Source organism: Triturus cristatus, chromosome 10 (genome assembly GCF_964204655.1).
Source record: "Triturus cristatus chromosome 10, aTriCri1.1, whole genome shotgun sequence".
NCBI classification, from domain to species: domain Eukaryota; kingdom Metazoa; phylum Chordata; class Amphibia; order Caudata; family Salamandridae; genus Triturus; species Triturus cristatus.
In genome coordinates this window covers 953,864,273-953,885,421 of record NC_140593.1, presented here as the reverse complement: position 1 = coordinate 953,885,421, position 21,149 = coordinate 953,864,273, and the positions used below count along the sequence as shown (strand labels likewise).

At 45.2% G+C, this 21,149-nt stretch overlaps 1 protein-coding gene across 25 annotated transcripts in view; it reads right to left on the bottom strand.

Moving 5' to 3' along the window:
• Positions 1-21,149, bottom strand: part of OBSCN (obscurin, cytoskeletal calmodulin and titin-interacting RhoGEF) — a 1,809,553-nt gene that overhangs the window by 488,797 nt on the left and 1,299,607 nt on the right. The window lies entirely within an intron of this gene.

The window sequence follows — 21,149 nt, the reverse complement described above, 5'->3', positions numbered from 1 at the left end:
TGCCACACCCTTCTGCCCTCCCTGATCTGTTGTGCTGCAACTGCTCCTCATGCCTGCCCCGCGCGGTCTGTTGTGAGGCCCCTTCCCCTGAACTCTCTTGTCTGTGCCCAGGTCCTGACCCTCCCTTCTATCCTCCATGGTCCTTTGTGCATGCCCCTGCACCCTCCTTCTTGCCCATCATAGCCATTGTGCTGCCACTAACCCTCCCACTTGCCATGCATGGTCTTCTGTGCTGCCATGGCCCCTCCCACCTTCCCTGTGTGGTCAGCTAGCTGCCCCTGACCCCCTCCCACCTTCCCTCCATGGTCTGTGTGTATGCCACCATAGTCTCAATGTTGCTCTCCATGGTGTGTCTTGTTTCTAGTGCCCATCCTGCCTGACCTCCATGGTCATCTTGCTGCTCCTGCCCTGCCACCTTGCCCCCAGCCCTCTGTTTCCTTGTGCAGACCCCCTATTCCCTCCCACCTGGCTTGTCTGTTCCATTGTAATGCCCCTGATCCGTCCCTCCTGCCCTTTATGGTCTGTTATGCTGCAGCTTTCTCTCCTGTCTGTCCATTATGGTCAGCTAGCTACCATTGCCTCGTTCCCCTCTGTTCTCTGTTGTCCATGTGCATGGTCCTGCCCCCTCCCTATTGCTTTCTATGGATTGTTGTGCTGTACTCCCGTCCCGCATGCGCTGTGTGGTGTATTGTGCTGCTGCAAACCCTGATGCCTGCCCTGTAGGGTCAGTTTGGTGCACCTCTCCATGTCCCTCCTGTCCTCTGTTATCCGAGTCCATGTCCCTACCCCAATTCCTCCTGCCTACCATGATCCAATGTACCATACTTGCGAACATTTTGAACTTGGCAAGAGGGAGATTTTGAAAAAAAACTGTGGTATTGATTTTCCCTTTTGATTTACATTGAAAAAGATGAGATTGTAGACAGGAGACAGATCAAATAAAGCCCATTTGAGCTTAAAAACATTGGACGTTTCCTGGCTGAAACGGGTCTGTTGGCATGTATGGTTGTACTACCACTGCCTCTTCCTTCTGCCCACAATGGTCTATTATATTGCCACAGCCTCTCTTGCCAGTCGTGTATTGTTCGTTTGTTGACCCTGCCCCCATTTCCACTGCCCTCCATAGTCTGTTGTGCTGCCACTGCCCTTCCTACCTGCCCAGTGTGGTCAAATTGTTGCCTCTGCACTCTCCTACCTGCCTTCAATTTTCAGAGTCCGTGCCCCTGGCCTCTGCCTCTCAACAGTATCCCAATTTGCAACTAGATTGCTAACATTCTATATTTATTACAAAAGTGTGGAACGCCTGACGTCATCTTGATGTACTCAAAACTGTAATACCTAAAGCATTTCCTTTAGAAATTACATATATGAGAGGGTCTTATTTGCATCAAAATTATGGTTAGTGCTCTAAAAAACTAAAATGAGGACATATTTTCTGAGTTTTCGAATAGCGACAAAGAACTTTTAAATTAATTTTAATCTTGATTTTTTTTATCCAGTTGACCACTTGATTAAATGTTGCACTGAGGGGAGAGGATGTGGTGTTACTTCCAGAGCTGCAGACTTTGCAACTGGGGAACCAGGTTGGAGTTTCTGCTTCAGCTCAACATTCTGTGATTCTGGTCAAATCACTTAATCTCCCCATGTCTACAACCAAAATGAATTTGATCTTGTGTGATGTAACCAGTGCTCATGTAAAGCACTCCAATACCTGACAAGTCTGCACTATATAAAACTGCAAATACACAAAAGATAAGTGTTTTGCACACTTATGTCATTGGGCTACACGTGGGCTACATCTGGGCGATATTTGTACTGCATTTGGGCTCTTTTGTCTCTGGTGGCCATCTTGGGAGATTTATTTGTTATGAAGTTTCCTAATTTCCTCATTTACTGTAGTCTCCTCAGTAGGAAATACTTTCAGTTTTTTACTTTGGTTCCATCAACAGGGCATTCAGATGTGTCACACATTTGCCATAAATTCTGAATGTTAGCACTCTAGTTGCTCATTAGATCACTGTAGTAAAGCTACTGCTCACCAGGGAAGTCTGCTGCTGGTATTCAAAGTGCATGTTTCAGTCTGCATGTCAGAATATTTTTATGAAATAGAAGAGGATTTGAGAAGTCAAAATGTGCCCTAATTTTTCTTTCTGCAGCACTAATCATAATGTCTATGGCAAAATGAACCCCCTCATTTTGTTCCTTTGTAAATTAAATGTTTTAAGTATCTGAAAGAAACACGTTAGTTAGATTCCTCACCTTAGAATATCCCCAGGCGTCAGACTGGATCCGGAAGATTTTTCATCAGCAATACCCCTTGCGCGTCGCTAGGCGTCGTCTGCGGCTCCGCGTCCGTCGTCGGCGTCGTGCGCCGGAATGACGTCGTCGGAGTACTTAGACGCCGCCCTCGCGCGCTGACGTCAGTTCTTCTTTTTTCCGCGCCAGTAAGCGCAGATCCGGGAGAGCTACCCCTTTAGTCAATTTTTGACTAACTTTTTGATCCTGTCAATCGACTCCGGTGCCGGTAGGATGCCTGGTTTTAAAGCCTGTGCTGACTGTAGCCGCCTGATGTCGGTTACGGACCATCACCGCCGGTGCCTGTACTGCTTGGGCCTCGACCACGACGCGGAGTCGTGCTCGGACTGTAAGGCCCTGACCTCGAAGGCTAGACGGGAGCGGTCCCGTAAGCTTCTCGAGATTTGCCACGCGGCTCCGCGCGCCTCTCGATCCCGGTCCAGGAGGAGGTCCAAGGATCGGTCGCGGAGCCGCAGCCGACGTCACCATCGGTCGTCGGGATCCAAGTCTTCGGGTAAGTCGAAGCATTCCAAGAAGTCCAAGAGGCGACATCGCTCTTCGGACTCCCCTCTCCGGTCGCGCGACTCGGCCGAGGGTCAGGGTGGTTCCACCCCCGCGGCTCCAGCGGAGCCGCAGGCGCCGCGCACGTCCCCATACCCTCCGGTCCCTGGGACTAACGCGACGCAGTTACCACTGTATTCCAATCAAGATGGCTTCAGGTGTGCCATACTTTTGTCATAAGTTAGACTGTTAGTGCTCTAGTTGTTCGTTAGAACACTCTGGGACATTCTGTCATTGGGCTATACTTGGGCTACATCTGGGTGATATTTGGGCTACATTTGGGCTCTTTTGTCTCTGGTGGCCATCTTGAGAGATTTATTTGTTATGAAGTTTCCTAATTTCCTCATTTACTGCAGTCTCCTCGGTAGGAAATACTTTGTTTTTTACTTTGATTCCATCAAGAAGGCATTCAGATGTATCACACATTTGCCATAAATTCAGAATGGTAGCACTCTAGTTGCTTATTAGATCATAGTAGTAAACTTACTGCTCACCAGGGAAGTCTGCTGCTGGTATTGAAAGTGCATGTTTCAGTCTGCATGTCAGAATTTTTTTATGAAATAGAAGAGGATTTGAGAAGTCACTCAAAATGTGCCCTAATTTTTCTTTCTGCAGCACTAATCATACTTTCTATGGCAAAATGAACCCCCTCATTTTGTTCCTTTTTCAATTAAATGTTTTAAGAGTTACCACTTTATTCCATTCAAGATGGCTTCAGGTGTGCAATACGTTTGTCATAAGTAGGACTGTTAGCGCTCTAGTTGTTCTTTAGAACACTCTGGGAAGCTGCAGTAGAGCACAAAGTAATCAACTGACAGTCTCTGCCCTTGTTGGATGTACATGTTTTACTGAGAATGTCAGACTTCATTCTCACATGACTGAGAAAGATAATGTGAATTTACAGAAAATATGCTCTCAGTTTAGCTTATAGATCATCTTCCAAACCTCTGTGGGAAAAGCATGAGAAAATAGTTTTCTCTCAAACATGATTCATGATATCACAGCAGAAGGCTTTTTCACATAGTAAAATCACCTTAGAACTCACCACAATTCCTAAAATGAGTAGTGTACCATCAACAAATGATTTATAATGTAACTAAAGTCTTAAAACCTTCTATTAACTGCAATGCTTTTTAATGAGGTGCTATCATGTATATTGGTCCCAAGATGGCTGTCAACACTTCTTGGATTAAGTACTGACAACCAATCAGATCTCACGATGAGATGTGTGGTTAGGCTCCGCCCAGATATATCTATCTTTTTCACTCTAATTTTCTCAGGAACTACTGATCGGATTTACACCATTTAAGCAAAAGGCACGAGTCTGAACTGAGGACTACCTCTTTGCCAACTTTGGTGTAATTCTGTTCAGCAGTTCGGGCTGTAGCTGTGTCAACAGGTCCTATGGGGAAAACGCGTTTTGGGACCCCCCTTTTTTCTCGGCCCCCGCTTGACGAATCACCATGAAATTTTCAGGATAGGAGCGGACCGGAGCTGGCCAAAAGTTTGGAAAATTTCGCGAAGATTCGTCAATCGGCACCAACGTTATTCCAAAACAAATGTTGCGGATTTCCAATGGAAAATAGGTCCTAACTATAACTACCTACTGGCGACTGCCAGTAGGAATGAATGAATATATATATATTCACTGAAAAAACCATAGGTTTCACACACGTTATAGTTAGGAATTAGCATTTAAAAAACCTTGCAAATTCACTGAAAAAACCATAGGTTTCATACACGTTATAGTTAGCTGGACATTTCTCTTGTAAAAAACCATTGAAATTCCCCCGTTATAGTTAGTTCAGCTAACTATAACTCGCGCACCCGCAATCCACTGCTGATGACGTCACATATTACATCACTCATGACATGGTCAGTGACATCACTCATGACATCACTGATGACATCTCAAATGACATCACTCATGACATCTCTAATGACGTCATCAATGTGATAAATTACCACATCTTCTTACACCCTTATAAAACCTTTGATATACCAACTCAAAATTACAGAGTTCCATTCTCATATCCATAAATAATGCAATACCATTAACTGCATACCCACATATTAACTTTTAGGTCTTCATACACCTCCACATACTCACCTGTAAAGTCACTCATAGTTACAGTCACTCCATAAAAAAGTATCATATGAATTTATACACACACCTATATAGACACTCACACACTACCAATCATCCATAGAGGTACTCTCACACCCAGACATTCATACAAATAATCACACTGCCATTTACTCACCTATGCAGTTATACACACTCAAGTTCCCTTGCTCACAAAAATAGTATCACATTTTTATGCTCTATTAGAATCATTGACAAAAGCACGCACTCATCCATACAGTCACTGTCACAATCACACATTCTCACATCTAGCCACTAATATACTCTTACACACATATATACTGCCTTTCACATATGTAGTTAGTCACAAATGTACCATTGAGATATACATCCAATCCCTAACACACCCATACATACACTCGCTCAACCATACAGTCCATCACAGATGCACTCTTAAAACCATGCACCCATAGAATCACCCACTCACACATCTATGCACAGAGTCACACACAGCCTACCCACAGTAACACTCAGGCACCCATACAGATACTCAGACAACAAATCGATAACCCATATAGACACTCATATAGCTATTCACAAAACCATGCAGCCACTTATACACCAACAGACAGAAACATACAGACATTCACACAGTTTAGTCACTAGTCTGCAGTAAGATACATTTAATGACTCACTTATAGAGTCAGTTACGCACCAAAGAAAATCATACATTTACACACTTGTACACCCACTCATTCTTCAACAGGCCTTTCCCTATATATATTAAACATATTAAAATTGTTCAGAAACACATACTCAATGGATGATGACATCAGTGATGTCATCAGTGATGTCATTTGAGATGTCATCAGTGATGTCATGAGTGATGTCACTGACCATGTCATGAGTGATGTAATATGTGACGTCATCAGCAGTGGATTGCGGGTGCGCGAGTTATAGTTAGCTGAACTAACTATGACGGGGGAATTTCAATGTTTTTTTACGAGAGAAATGTCCAGCTAACTATAACGTGTGTGAAACCTATGGTTTTTTCAGTGAATTTGCAAGGTTTTTTAAATGCTAATTCCTAACTATAACGTGTGTGAAACCTATGGTTTTTTCAGTGAATATATATATATATATATATATATATATATATATATATTCACTGAAAAAACCATAGGTTTCACACATGTTATAGTTAGCGGAAATTTTACTGATAAAAAACCAGTGAAATTGCCCCGTTATAGTTAGTGCTGGCAACTATAACTCACGCGACCGCAATCCTCTGCTGATGCTAATACTGTATTTAGACACTTATTTGCCCATGTCTTCTTCCATACATTTTTAGCTATACATATATTACAAATATTTTTTTTTCATAAAGACACATATGTCATCAGCAGAAGATTGCGGTCGCGTGAGTTATAGTTGCCAGCACTAACTATAACGGGGCAATTTCACTGGTTTTTTATCAGTAAAATTTCCGCTAACTATAACATGTGTGAAACCTATGGTTTTTTCAGTGAATTTGCAAGGTTTTTTAAATGCTAATTCCTAACTATAACGTGTGTGAAACCTATGGTTTTTTCAGTGAATTTGCAAGGTTTTTTAAATGCTAATCTGTAACTATATCGTTTTTGAAACCTTTGGTTTTTTCAGAGAATTTGTATGGTTTTTTATATGCTAAGTTATGTATTTTTAATTAAAGATATTTTTTTTTATTTAAATAAAATTACTTTATATTCATTTATATATTATCTTTTTTTTTTTATAAATTATTTTTTTTAAAAATTCAATTTGGATATTTTTTTTTATTTAATTTTTTAAATTATTTTATGTCCACTTTTTTTTTTTTTATAAATTCTTGGGGTGCGCGCTCTGTGCGCGCACCTAGTACTATTTTATGAATTCCGGCGTACGTTATTTACGTACGCAAATATACTTTGCGCACCCAGTACGTATGCGTACGTACGTACGCATGCGTCCTACGCCCTCGACGCGGTTTACTTCCGCATACGCTAAAATTATGCGCAATAACGGTCGCGTATACGCGTGTTCAACGTATGCGCGCTAGGTACGCGTATATGACGTATGCACCTTCGCGTTTACGCGTTCGTGCATACGTCATCGCGGAATGCGCGCACGGAGCTTGCGCAGTGCGCGCACCTTGGGTTTATACATAATAAAACAATATTTCTTATTGGTTATCATTACTTTCAGTTTCTAATTGTATCAATACCACACCCAATCCCCTCATGGCAAGTCATGTGATCAAGAATCTTCACTTTTGATTGGTTTGAAGTACTTTCTGTTCCAGATTCTTCCCAAACCACACCTACTCCCCTCATTATTAGTTCTGATTCCTTTGGAGAAGGAGCTATTCTGTTGTTGAGAGACAATGGCTGAACAGCAACCTACTTCAGACAGTGAGCAGGACACTCTTGAGAGGCAGAGGAACAGGAAGCAGAAAGACAGCTTTATATGGCAGTTTTTCACTTTTCCAGAGAATGAGAAAAAGGTAAATGCACCGAAAGTTACATGTGTACTTTGTAAAAAAGTCTTATCTCGTGGGAATCCTAACAAGAAATATTCTTTTAGCATTCACACTATGTTGAGACATGTTTACAAAATGCATCCAGTATCTTATCGTCGAGCTTCTGGAGAAAACCCTCCACCTGCTCAGCCGACGACATCAGCAGCAGCTCAGCCGAGCACATCTTCGGCAGCTCAGGGGAGCACTTCAGCTGCGATGGTGCCTTCACCTGTTTCTTTACCTCTTGTTGGTCCACCTTGTTTGGCGAGGTTGTCTACACGGTGCACTGATTGCGGTTCTCTTATTTCTGTGGGGGAGACCAGTCTTGATCTCCTTCAGAGAAAATTTGATGCGCATACGTGCACTAGGCCATAGATGTTTTTTCTTTTTTTGCGTTTTTCTCTTCCTGTTTCCCTCCATTAACTCAAGGGCTCTTTTAAGAGCCACTTATAAACTTAATCAAACAAATTTTGTTTTTAGAATTTTTTTTTGAAATTTTTTTGAGGTGCGCGCACCCTGCGCGCACCCATGTTTTTTAAATTTTTTTTTTTTTTTGAGAGACTACAATTAAAAATTGAAAATGTGATTGTACAGAAGTACAAACCTCAAAACCCCACTCGCTTAAATGCGTTTTTTTTAAATTTTGTTTTATTAAGTTTTTTTTCGGGTGCGCGCTGGGTGCGCGCACTCGGCGATATTTTTTTACAAAATATTAACCTTTTTTTTTGCCCTACAAGGTCCTACTTTAACCCCCTTACAATGCCTACTGGGTCTATTTCTACCCACTCTGCCCCCTTTTCAAGTTCTCCCCCTTTGTTTTTCACCCCCTCTTTATGCGATTGACAAAATGGCGGCCGCCGCTTCCTGATTTCCACCGATTCGAATGTTTACTAAGATCTAACAACCAATCAGAATTGCGCTCGCGCACGGCGAGGTGCGCGCACCCAGCGCGCACTCTGCGCGCTTATATATATATATATTGATTTAAAGGCTATTTTCTCAGAATCTACTGAACAGATTTACACCAGACCTACAAAAGGCACTTCCTTGACCTGGGGACTACCTCTCTGCCAAATTTCTAGTAATTCTGTTCAGCCGTTCGGGCTGTAGCTCTGTCTAAAGGTCCTATGGAAAAATGCATGGGAAAAACGCGTTTTGGGACCCCCCTTTTATCTCAGTCCCCGCTTGACGAATACCTCCCCGAGACTTTCAGGGTAGGAGCGGAGCGCCCCACCTATTTTGAGAAATTCGCGAACATTCGTCGACCGGCGCCAAAGTTATTCCAAATAGAATGTTGCGGATTTCCTATGGAAACGTGGTCCTAACTATAACTACCTACTGGCGACCGCCAGTAGGTAATATATATATATATATATATATATCCAGCAAGCAGAAGGAAAAGGCCATGTGGGGAATCCAGGAAAGACGTTTATTAGGACAGCAGTTCAGGCATTATGCATTTCGGCTTAAGTGCCTTCCTCAGATGCCACTGCTAAACTGAAAACACAGCCACGCCTCTGCTTTTAAATAGTCCTGCAGTCCTCCCATAATGAGAAGCACACACCACTCCCCAACCATGTGATCGTCCACCAGCTGCAGCATTGTGGACACTGCAGCTGCCAGGATACACCTTGACAGGGCAGGTGGTATGTGGGGAAACAAGATCGAGTAAAGTCTGTGTAGCATTGGTGTTACGCAGGGCAAGGCACCTTGTGTCCAGTCTGAATAAAGTCCTGGAGCCACTCTGGGTCCCCACATACGTTCTAACCTCTGGGGCACAAGTCCGCCGGGCCGTGGGCTGATTTCAATAAATCAACACTCCTCGTGAAGTCACGAGCTGTCGGCTGGCAGCGGCCCTTGCTGGACCTGCACTTAGGAGGTGGGCTGGCGCGATTCCAAACCTTGGACGGGAAACAAACTGCAACGCAGGAGCCAGTAATGCAGCCAGCCAACTTAACAGAACGGGGCCCCTTAACGCGTCTCTGGCTGACGCGATAATATGCACACGAACCTCCAGCAAGCAGAAGGAAGAGGCCACGCGGAGAGTATATATATATATATATATATATATATATATATATATATATATATATCCAGCAAGCAGAAGGAAAAGGCCATGTGGGGAATCCAGGAAAGACGTTTATTAGGACAGCAGTTCAGGCATTATGCATTTCGGCTTAAGTGCCTTCCCCAGATGCCACTGCTAAACTGAAAACACAGCCAAGCCTCCGCTTTTAAATAGTCCTGCAGTCCTCCCTGCGGTCGCCAGTTGGTAGTTATAATTAGAACCTACTTTCCATAGAAAAAGCGTTTTTTGATTTGCCAATATCTTTGGCGCCGTTTTACAAACCTTCACGAAATTTTCAAAAAATAATTGTTCACTCAGGTCAGCTCCTGTCTTGAAAGTTTCAGGATGATTCGTCAAGGGGGGGCCGAGAAAAAAGGGGGGGCCGAGAAAAAAGGGGGGGTCCCAAAACGTGTTTTCTCTATGTTAATTTCCATAGGAAACTTTAGACACGGCTACAGCCTGAATTGCTGAACGGAATTACACCAAAATTGGCAGAGAGATAGCTCTTGGGCCAGAAAGCACGCTATTTTCTTTTTTTTAAAATGGTGTAATTCCGTTCAGTAGTTTTTGAGATATTTAAATATTTACAGATATCGATATATGAAAATTGTGAGATCTGATAAGCTGAGTCCTGCCGAGCACGAGCTTGCCTCTGATTTACTGCCAACACTTCAAACCAGGAAGTGTTGGCAGCCATCTTGTGCCTCAGACCGAGGGAGAGGGAAAAAGGTAACAGTAAGATTAAAAAACAAAAAAAGGGGGCAGGGTAGGAACACCTTGACCCCCACAGGCCTGCTCAGGGGGTCCCCATCGAAAATGAAACAAAAATGAAGCGCAGGCTCCCGCTCTTCGTTTTTTAGAGCCCCCGGGTGGGCCAGGGGCAATCCATAATTCTGTAGTGGGGGCCCGCTGGGGCCCCCATAGCCTCGGGGACCACCACCTCCACGGGGCTTAATTGTTTATGCGCGGGGGCACGCGGCCCCCCGCAGCCACGGGGACCACCACCTCCCTAGGGCAATCCATATTAATGTGCAGGAGCCTCGCGGTCCCCCCCAAGCCCCGGGGACCGCCAGCGCCCCAGGGTATTAAACAGTAAGTGAGGGGGGCCACGCAGCCCCCCTCCTGGAGCCCTTGTTGGCCCTGGGGACCCCCACCCCCCAGGGCCGGCTCCTGCAATGTCCTGGGGTGCCCATCCCTGGGACATTGCCGTTTGCAATCACAGGGCGGAGCTCTCGCTTCCAAAAACCAAAGCAGATTGCTTTTGCATAAGGGGAGCTGCATGTCAGCAGCTCCCCTTGTGCAAAAGCAATGCCGGTTCCCGCAGGAGACAGGGAGCCAGAGGGACCGTGGGGGCATTGGGGCTCCCCAACAGTGAGGCCAGGCCGCGGGAGATGGGGTCCCCGGGGCCAGAAGTGGCCCGGAAGGGGGGTCACGCGGCTCCCCTCCCACGAATTAAAAAAAAACGTCAGCCTGGCCCCGGGGAATGGGGTCCCCGGGACCAATAGTGGCCTAGGGAAGGGGGCCCACGCGGCCCCCCTTCCCAATTAATACATTTAAAAAAGGGGGTCATGCCCCGGGGGATGGGGTCCCCAGGGTCCAAAGTGGCCTTGGGAGGGGGGCCTTCTTTTGTGTACTGACCAATGGATATACTTAAAAGCTCAGGACACTAACTTCTCCTAGCCTAATCCGGAACCACATGGATGACTTGGGCACGGTTGTTCCTGATCTTTTTGAGAACTCTGGGCAGGAGTTGTATTGGCAGAAAGGCGCCCAAGAGGCCTGAGATCCACTCAAGACAAAAAGTGTCTCCGAGCGAGACCCGCCTTGAAAATTCCAGAGTACAAAACTGCTGCACGTTCTTGTTGGTGGTGAACAAATCTAACCAAGACTCTTCCCATTGTTGAAAGATACCTTCCAACACCTCCAGATGGAGACACCACTTGTGATCTGCTAGGCATCTGGAGTTGAGTTTGTCTGCCCTGGCGCTCAGAGAACCCAACAGATGTTAAACCACCAGTGCCATGTCCAGAGTTGCAGGGCTTCTTGACAAAGGGTAAACAACCTCACCCCGCCTTTTGTTTGCAGTACCACATGGAGCAGGTGTTCATTGCCAGGCAGATCACCTGGAGCTCCAATAGGTTGAAGTGAAGTATGGATTCCGCCGGAGGCCAGAGGCCTCTGATCTCCACCTCTCCCAGATGGCCACCCCATCCCAGGAGCGACGCATCTGTCACCACGGTCAGAACTGATTGGGGAGGAGACTGCCACTGATCCAATCGAGGTTCGTTAGCCACCACTTCAGATCTCCTGCAGTTCCCTCCGAGATTTGGACCATGTCGGAGAGACATGATGCTGTGCCCACTGAAACGTCAGGTCCCACTGCAGAGCTTACATATGCCAGCGGACATGTGTGACAAGCAAGATGTAGGAGACCATGAGGCCCGGTAGCCTCAGAGTCAGTCTCAGTGAAATCCTGGATAGAGGCTAAAACATCAGTATCATAGCCTGAATAGCTTGGATTCGCCATTCGGGAGGATAGGCCTGAAACTGTACCTGATGAAAGGGAGCACCTGAGAGGGAGTCAGGTGTGACTTCTGCACACTGATAGCGTACCCCAACGAGTGCAGGAGGTCTGCCATAGTCTGGAGGTGGGAGACAATAGTCTGGGACGAGCCCGTCTTCAACATCCAGTCATCGAGAAAGGGGAAGACTAGCACCCCTGAACTCCGCAGAGGAGATCCAACTACTGCCATCACCTTAATGAACACCCAGGGGGAGCTAATGAAGCCATAAGGGAGCACAGTGAACTGAAATTGCTTGTGACCCACCGTGAACCACAGCTGTGGGCAGGCAGGACAGGAATGTGGAAGCATGCGTCCTGCAAATCCAGCACTACCATCCAGTCTCCTGGGTCCAGGGCAGACAGGACTTGAGCAAGCGTGAGCAGCTTGAACTTCTCCTTTTTTTAGGAACAAATTGAGACAGAGCAGGTCGAGGATAGGATGAAGGCCTCTGGCCTTCTTGGGAACCAGAAAGTAGCAGGAATAACAACCATGACCTACTTCTGGCATTAACACGCTTGGCCAGGATAGCCATTACTTACTGGTGGAACAAGGAGAAACAATCCTATGTCAGCCTGTTGCAAGTGAGTGGCATGGGTGGAGGGGTATTCATGAAGGATAGGGAGAAGTCGCATGGGACAATCTTAAGAACCCAGTGGTCTGTTATAGACCGCCAGTGGGGAAGGTGATGGTGTATCCCACCTCCCACTGGATGCCCATGATGGTAAGAGGGCCATCTAAAGGGGTATGGACGCTGAAAGTTGGCAGGGGAGTGGTGGACTGGTCTGACCTCTGGCTGCTCGGCCCACGGTGTCTACGGGTACCGCGTCCTAGGCCACGCAGAGACCAGGAAGGTTGTGCGCCATGGTGGCTGGGAAGGAAACGACGTGTCTGGAAGCCCCTTCCGTGGACATGAAAGGAGCAAAAGGCATACTGGGGTTGGCGAGGGGCTCTAGAAAAGCCTAAGGACCTGGCTGTAGCTCTACTATCCTTGAAGCACTCCAGCACTGATTCCACCTTGCCTCCGAAGAGACAGGCAGCCATCAAAGAGCATGACCATAAGCGCCCCCGCCAGGCACAGTTTTCTCATCAGTAATTTTCCAGCAAATGTTGCACTGAATTATTAATAACGTCATAGAAGATGTCTTGAATTATGTAATATGCGGGGTATTTCAGAGTGCATGGGGAGGGAGCAAAGTTATAGTTACCTTAGAGCACGAGTTATAGTTTATTGAGAAAACTAACAATAACTGCTGAATTGCTATGGTTTTGTGTGTGTAAAATCTGAACCTAAATATAACATCCCTGTACCCTTTTTTTTTTTTAGTGAATTTCTAAGTTTTTTAAATTCTATTTCCTAACTATAACGTCTCTTTAACCTTTGACTTTTTGGTGAATATCTACGTTTTTTAATGGTATTTCCCAACAATATTGCCCCTGTAACCTTTGGTCTTTTCAGTGAATTTTGACCTTTTTTAACGTAAAGTAACATTTGATTGCTATATGTTAACCCCTTCGGCGCTCATGACGGAACGGTTCCGTCATGAGCGTCGGTTGAGCTGTGCTCATGACGGAACCGTTCCGTCATGACCACGCCCGCGCAAGCAGCGCTCAGCACAGCGGGGGAATCCGCCCCGCATGGAAGGGGTTAATCAAACCACGGCCAACCCCCGCATGCAGCTGAGAGATCATTTTTAATAAATGCAAATTAGGGCAATAAACGCGCAAACATAACGTGTAGGCCTAAAATGAGAGGTAACATTTTTTTAAAGGTTAATGGAAGCATCCCCTTATATTGCCTCTGCTCGCCTCCTCAATACCCGCTCGGCTGGAAAGCATCAACTGGAACTTTTCAACCTTCTGAACACTGAGTCTCCGGATTTTCTGTTTCTTACTGAAACTTGGTTTTCTTCCACTTCTCTTCCTGACGTCCTGACTATTCTCCCCGACTCCTACTATGCCCTCCGGGCAGATCGCCCGGACGGCAAGGTTGGCGGGGGTGTGGCCATGATTGTTCGCTCTTGTTTGCAGTTTCAACCTCTTTCCCATTCTTCCATATCTAGCGTGGACTTTCTGGTGGCTCGCTCAGTCAATCTCTTAGCTCCCCTTACGATTGTCCTTATGTATCGACCCCCTCAGAACATGCCCCTGTTTGTAGCCTCCTTGCAGGAACTTCTAGCCACGCTTGTGGTAAATAATTCCTCGGTTCTCTTTCTTGGAGACTTTAATTTCTGGCCGGGCGATCCTAAGGAAGATATGTCTTCCAAAGATTTCTCGGCCACTCTTCACTGTCTTAATTTTTCTGCCCAGGTTACCGTTCCTACCCATAATCAGGGTCATATACTCGACCAAATCTGGTCATCACGTTGAACTGTTTCTTCCCCCAGCATTTTCCCTTGCATCTGGTCTGATCACTTTTTTATCTCTTTTTCGATTAACCTTGGTGTCCCTGAAAAATCTCTCTTACCTAAAAATATTGTGGCGCGTAGTTAGAACGGGCTGATTTTAATTCCCTCTCCCGTTCCCTTGCTTCTTCCACCCCTGATCTTTCTGAGCTCCCTCTTGATTCCCAGGTTGATGCGGTCAGTGCCTGGCTGTCTTCCTCTTGTGATCAGGCTGCCCCCCTTAGGAAAATTAAGGCCGTTCACCCACATGATGCCCATAAGTGGTTCAATACTGAGTTTAAAGCTCTGAAATTGGACCTTAGACGCTTTGAGCGTCACTGGAGATGCAATTACAATCCTGCTCTCCGGGCTAAATATAAACGTCTCTTAAATGAATATAAGAGAGCCGTTCTCTCGGCCAAAACTAAGTATTTTTCCGAGAAAGTTGCGCTTTCCGCAAATAAATCCAAAGAGATTTTCTCTCTGGTCCATAATTTGGCTAGCTCCGATCGTGCCTGCCCTAGTCTTATTCCCTCTCAGGCCCTTTGTTCTTCACTTAACGATTACTTAATTGAGAAGATCGTTAAGATTAAATCCAATATCCCTTCTGTATCTTCTCTCTCCCTTTCTCCTGTTTCTTTTCTGCCTTCTTCCTTTTTTTGATTTTTTCCAGCCGATTTCCTTGGATTCATTTCTTGCTCTCCTTACCAAAATTAAGTCCGGCTCTCCGGCCGACTGTGCCCCGGCACGTATTTTGAGAACTTTATTCACTAATTGTCCTGCTCCCCCTCTTTCCCTTCTCAATGCTTCACTTTCCTTGGGTTTAGTTCCTTCATCCTTTAAATCCGCTGTTGTTTTGCCTATTCTTAAAAAACCTAGTTTGGATCCCTCTCTTCTTTCTAATTTTAGACCTATTTCCCTTCTTCCTTATTTGGGCAAGATCCTGGAAAGTTATGTCACCTCCTGCCTCTCCACCTACATCGAGGAGAACCATCTCTTGGCTTCCCATCAAGCGGGCTTTCGCCGGGGCCACTCCACGGAATCAGTGGTCCTGGCAGTTCTTGATGAGCTTAAATCTAAAGCTGATTCCTCTCTTCCCCAGGCTCTGGTCCTCCTCGATCTGTCCGCTGCGTTTGACACGGTTGACCATTCCATTCTTCTCAGCCGTGTCAGCGCAGCGGGCATTCGGGGTTTAGCTTTTTCTTGGCTTGCGTCCTTTCTCAATGGACGCTCTCAAGCGGTTCATCTCTCCGGTTTCTCTGCCCCCACCCGTATGGTTTCTTGTGGGGTTCCTCAAGGCTCTTCTCTTTCCCCTCTTCTTTTTAATCTTTACATCCACCCTCTTATTATCTCTCTTCTCGACCTGGAGGTCTCTGTGTATAATTACGCAGATGACCTCCAGCTCGTCTTTGATCTTTCTTCTCCTTCTGTGTCCCTCTTAAAGTTCTGTTCCACTCTGACCTTCATTTCTGAGTGGATGAGCCTTAATCATCTCAAACTTAACCCGGACAAGACCGAGGTGGTCTCGACGGGTGGCTCATCTAGTCCTTGGTCTTCCGCCTTCTGGCCCTCTGCTCTTGGTCCTCCTCCTGTACCTGTTTCCTCTGTGGTAAATATTTCATTACCGGTACTATTTTTATGCGGTAAAGTCTATTAAGAATAACTCAGTAAATATAAGAGGCAGAATCCGTGGTATTAGAGGTTTAAAAAGGCTTTATTCCTATACAAAGGAATACAATTCGAATTGTAGGCTTTCTATTCCATCACCACGAAAGTTCAGGAAGGAAGGGCATACATTATTGACAGATAGGCAGTTTTATAGAAAATACATTACAGTGAAACAGATGCAAGAGGCGTAACAGCTGATAGTACAGATAAAAGGTGCATACGTAACTAATAGAGGCGGATGTATGGGCGTAATTTAATAAACGTCATCATACATGATGTCACAAGTGGGTGGATCCATAAGAGAATCCTGCAATGTCAGCAGAAATATTTGGCAGAGATGCGCGCGCAGCCGCATGACGTGTGATTGACGTGCAACTAGAGGGTGAAGGGACTTGACATTTAGCTCTACATGTGGAGACAGAAGTCTGGGGGTCATGTCAACCTAATCCCAAATCATATCTAATATCCTATGTTTAAAGAACTGTGTTATCCAAAAGGAGAGGTCTCTAGGATAGAATCTATTCTATACTGACTGTTAGTGCGTGTACAAGCGTCTAAGTGTCTACACTAGATGCGAGGGGGTAGGAATATTCCATGGTAACGGGGCTATGAATTACTTGCATGAGGACAGCGAGGCCTGGCCCTTTGCACGGTAGCTGGAGGAATGTTTACCTAAACTACTAGACAGGAATGCATCGGATGAGGAGCGGAGTAGATAATCTTGAAGGTGAAATACAGTTTTTGGCAGGCGACAGGCTGGATCAGGCACCGTTAGCCGCGCAGGGAGTAGGACAAAGTTCATGGATACAGATGCAGGCTCAGACTGGAGCTTTCAGAAGCAGAAGGCAGGAAAAGGCTTGATGACAGAATTCGGGGCCTACTCGCCTGAATCTGTAAAATGTGGAAAGTGAACCACATAAAGTCGGTGGCCTTTCATACTTAGGAATGGAATATCTGACCCATTCATGGCGAATCTGAAAGAGGACATGTTGACGGTGGACGCACATATATTTGCGTCTTCAAAACTGGAGCAGGAGGGAACATACATGTACTTATAGCATGTACATGGAGCCGTTGGGGTCTACGATAGGGGACATAACTGATCACAAGATTCATATTTCCTCATTCCCTCCTTGTCCCCTACGGACCCTCAGGAGATATCGATCTTCATCAATCCATCGATCTGTTCATATAGCATCATTTGTTCTTCTTTCTTCTTCCGGGATTTTGAACGAAAACTTGGATGTGGGATACACGATGTGGCACACAGACCACAAATCGCTGGCCCACATTGTAGACATAAGCAGCAACTGAATAGTATGAGAAAGCCAATACCTAGGAAGGATAGGATTCTCCATCCCCAGGCTGACAACACGCCCCAGAACCAACCGGACCAAGTCCAGGTGCCTGGACTCTGGTGTATCTGGCTTACAATCTTATGAAGGCGAGTTATGGCTTTATATACTGACGGTGAATTTTCTGGTATGAAAATGCAGCAACTTGATCCGATGACCCTACAAGCTCCGCCCCTATCGGCCAGGATGACGTCAAGGACAAGACGATTTTGGAGCACAACAATCCGCATAGCAGACTGCTCTTCTGTTAAATTGCCTAAGGCGGAAATAGTTTCGTTCACTACTGCTTCAAGGGTTCTGGTTAATCTACGTATCAGCTTACTATTAGTGACTGTACCTATATAGGGAAAGAAACCTTTATTGAAATCGGTGTATTTTTCCCATGCTGTTTCAGTGTAATCGACAATTGGGAGATCTCTCTGCTGTCTATTGTGTACTAAATGGGTATTTCTATGATAATCAGGAGGAGCTAGGAAAACAGGTGGTAGAAGGAATGCTATGTAACAGGTACCATCCCAGTCTAGAGGTAGACGTATATATGCGGTCTGGCCACATATAAAGTAGGAATGGCGAGAAGCTCTAAATGTAGACTTGCCTTGATCACTGAATTGTATTACAGTGGTGCATTTACTATGGCCCATGTGTATGGAACCATTCTTTCTTACACATAATTCCCCTTTTACTGGGAATACTGACATGGCGGGCAAGATTGGTGTAGCTTCAGATTCAACGTTCAGGATCATAAGGTTAAGTGTAAAATTACCTAATCCATATACTTCATTTTCTAGATCAGTTCCTGTTCTTCTGGGAAGTCCCTCCTTGTTAGGGTAGCAGACTTTAAGCAAAACTAAGTTCAGGTTTCCCCATACCCAGTTGTCTTGATAAACTGCGGAATTTGAATCTAGGGAATTAATCAAACTAAACCATGCTCCACAGGAGCCATTGTGTGTGAACGGATAGGGAAAGAGGGGCAAAACTCCTTTATAGTTCTGATAGGGAGGGAGTCGGCCACATATCCAACAATTTGTGGCATTGCTGGTCTGATGAGAATGATGTAACATACTAATGAATGTGTTGTTGCGCAGCGCAAATCTATAGGACAACTCATGCAGAGGTAATTCGCTAAAAGAATGTTCTGCAGTTATATTGTAAGCACGCTTAAGAATAGGGTAATACATGTGCAATAGTATGCTGACAATGATGATCAGAAGACTTAGAAAAAACAAAATTAATAATGTTACTGTGCAGTGACTACGAAATGATTTACAATACGCATGCTTCTTAAGCTGCATCTGATGATTTCTTTCTCTATTCCGGTCTAGAGGATACATGTCAGAGACAAATTCAACCGATTCACCTTGGAGAGGACTTAAACAATCAAATTGTCTGACTTGCTAGACCTCAATTTTAGTTTGTACAGTTCTGGTTTTGACTGCTCAACCAAGGGGAGCTTTGAGTCTGTCTGTGAGGGAATACAGGGTTGAGTATTCACACTGGATGGTAGTCCATAAAATTTCTTGATATGACTCGAGTGCAACCACCCTTTCCGTCCCTCGATCTTCACGGCTGTCCTTGTAGTTAATAGAACCAACTTTGGCGACTTCCACCTAGGCTCCAGTTGGGTCTTCCGGTCGAAATTCCTGACCAAAACCAGGTCACCAGGAACCACGTCATGGGGCTTCACCTCAGTATTATCGGGAAAAGCTGCGGCTACCTGTGAACGACAAGATTGTAGTGCAGACATCAAGGAAGCCAGGTAATCTGTCAGCATATTACAGTCAACATCAGTGATTTTGCGAGGTATAGGCGTCCCCCACATATTTGGTGGTCTACCGAAGATCACCTCGTACGGGGATAGCCCTGTTCGAGAATGTGCTACCATTCTCATGTAAAAGAGCGCAACTGGTAAGGCTACTATCCAATCGACACCTTTTTCTCTACATATTTTGGACAATCTAATTTTCAGAGTTTGATTATGGCGTTCCACGAGACCTGCCGCCTCGGGATGTCGGACACAGTGGAATTTCCATTGGTAGCCTAACAGAAGGGAAACGTGTTTCATTAGTTCGGATGAGAACGGCTGGCCATTATCTGAGTAGACAACACGTGGTAAACCGTACCGTGGGAAGAATTCTCGAACTAACTGTTTGGCAGTAGTCGGGGCAGTGTAATCTGAAACCGGGTATGCTTCTGTCCAACGGGAAAGAGCACAGACAACTACGAGAACATATTTGAATCCTCGACATCGTTCCATCTGGATATAATCCATCTGGAGGGCTTCAAAAGCATGATCGGGAGTTTGAAATCCACCCTGCTCTACGGGGATGCTTTTACCTGGATTAAACTGACAACATATCATACAGGTACGAACTTTTTGTTTAGCTGCTGCTCGCAAGTGTTTGTTGAACCAAATGTGTTGAATGCTGTCTAGCATAGCTTTTTCTCCTAGGTGCGCTGGACTATGTATAGTGTTAATGATGACTTGAACCATTGAGTCGGGAAGAAACCATATAGATTTTTCCTTCGTCATCCATCCTTGATCCGTTTGGATCCCTCCTAATTCAGTCCATTTCTTTATTTCTTCTGGTGTAGCATGTGTCTGTATGTCAATTACATCAAGGGCGGGATCCTTAACTGTCATGCAATGTGTTGGTGTCGGAACTATTGTCTTTGTCGTGTCAGTTGTGTGAGTCTGATTCTGAGCAGTCTGTTTAGCTGTTCTGTCAGCTAGGTCATTACCCTGAGAAATGATATCGGTAACTTTTGTGTGGGCTTTGCATTTCATAATCGATATTACAGCAGGTAGATGAATCGCGTCTAATAGGGCTTGAATGAGGGGTCCGTGTTGGATGTGGGCACCGTGAGAAGTTAAATAACCTCTCTCTCGCCACAGTACGCCGAAGTCATGGACGACTCCGAATGCATAACGGGAATCTGTGTATATATTGACTTTCTTATTTTTGGCTTGAATACAGGCTTGTGTCAGAGCGGTGAGCTCTGCTGCTTGAGCTGACAAAGTGTTAATACAATTTGTTTCAATGACTTCAGTGTCTGTTGTAACTGCGTAAGCGGCCACTAACTCTCCTGTACTTGTTCTCATACATGACCCATCTACATACAATGTCAAGTCTGGATCTGACAAAGGAATATCTGTCAAGTCTTGTCTGGGTTTCGTCGTGATAGTAATGACTTCGACACAATCATGTGCCAATGGATCTGTTCCGCCTACTGGTAACAGTGTGGCAGGATTTAACGTATTACAACGTCTGATTTCTATATGTGGCTGAAACAATGTTAATTCGTAACCGGTGAGTCTCGCTATAGTCAAGTGTTGTGTTTGTGTGCGGTTCAAGAGAACCTCTACTGCGTGTGGTACTTGTACTGTCAATTGGTGTCCTAACACTATGGCATCGCTTTGTCTGATTGCTAAAGCTGTTGCTGCCACCGATTTCAGGCACGCAGGAAGTGCCTGAGCAACTGGATCTAATGTACTAGAGAAATAAGCACATGGTTTGTGTGATCCTGCTTGTTCCTGAGTGAGCACTGACAAGGCAGTACCTTCGCGTTCTGTAACAAAGAGTGTAAACTGTTTACTATAACATGGTGTTGCTAAAACAGGTGCTTGGCATAAAGCT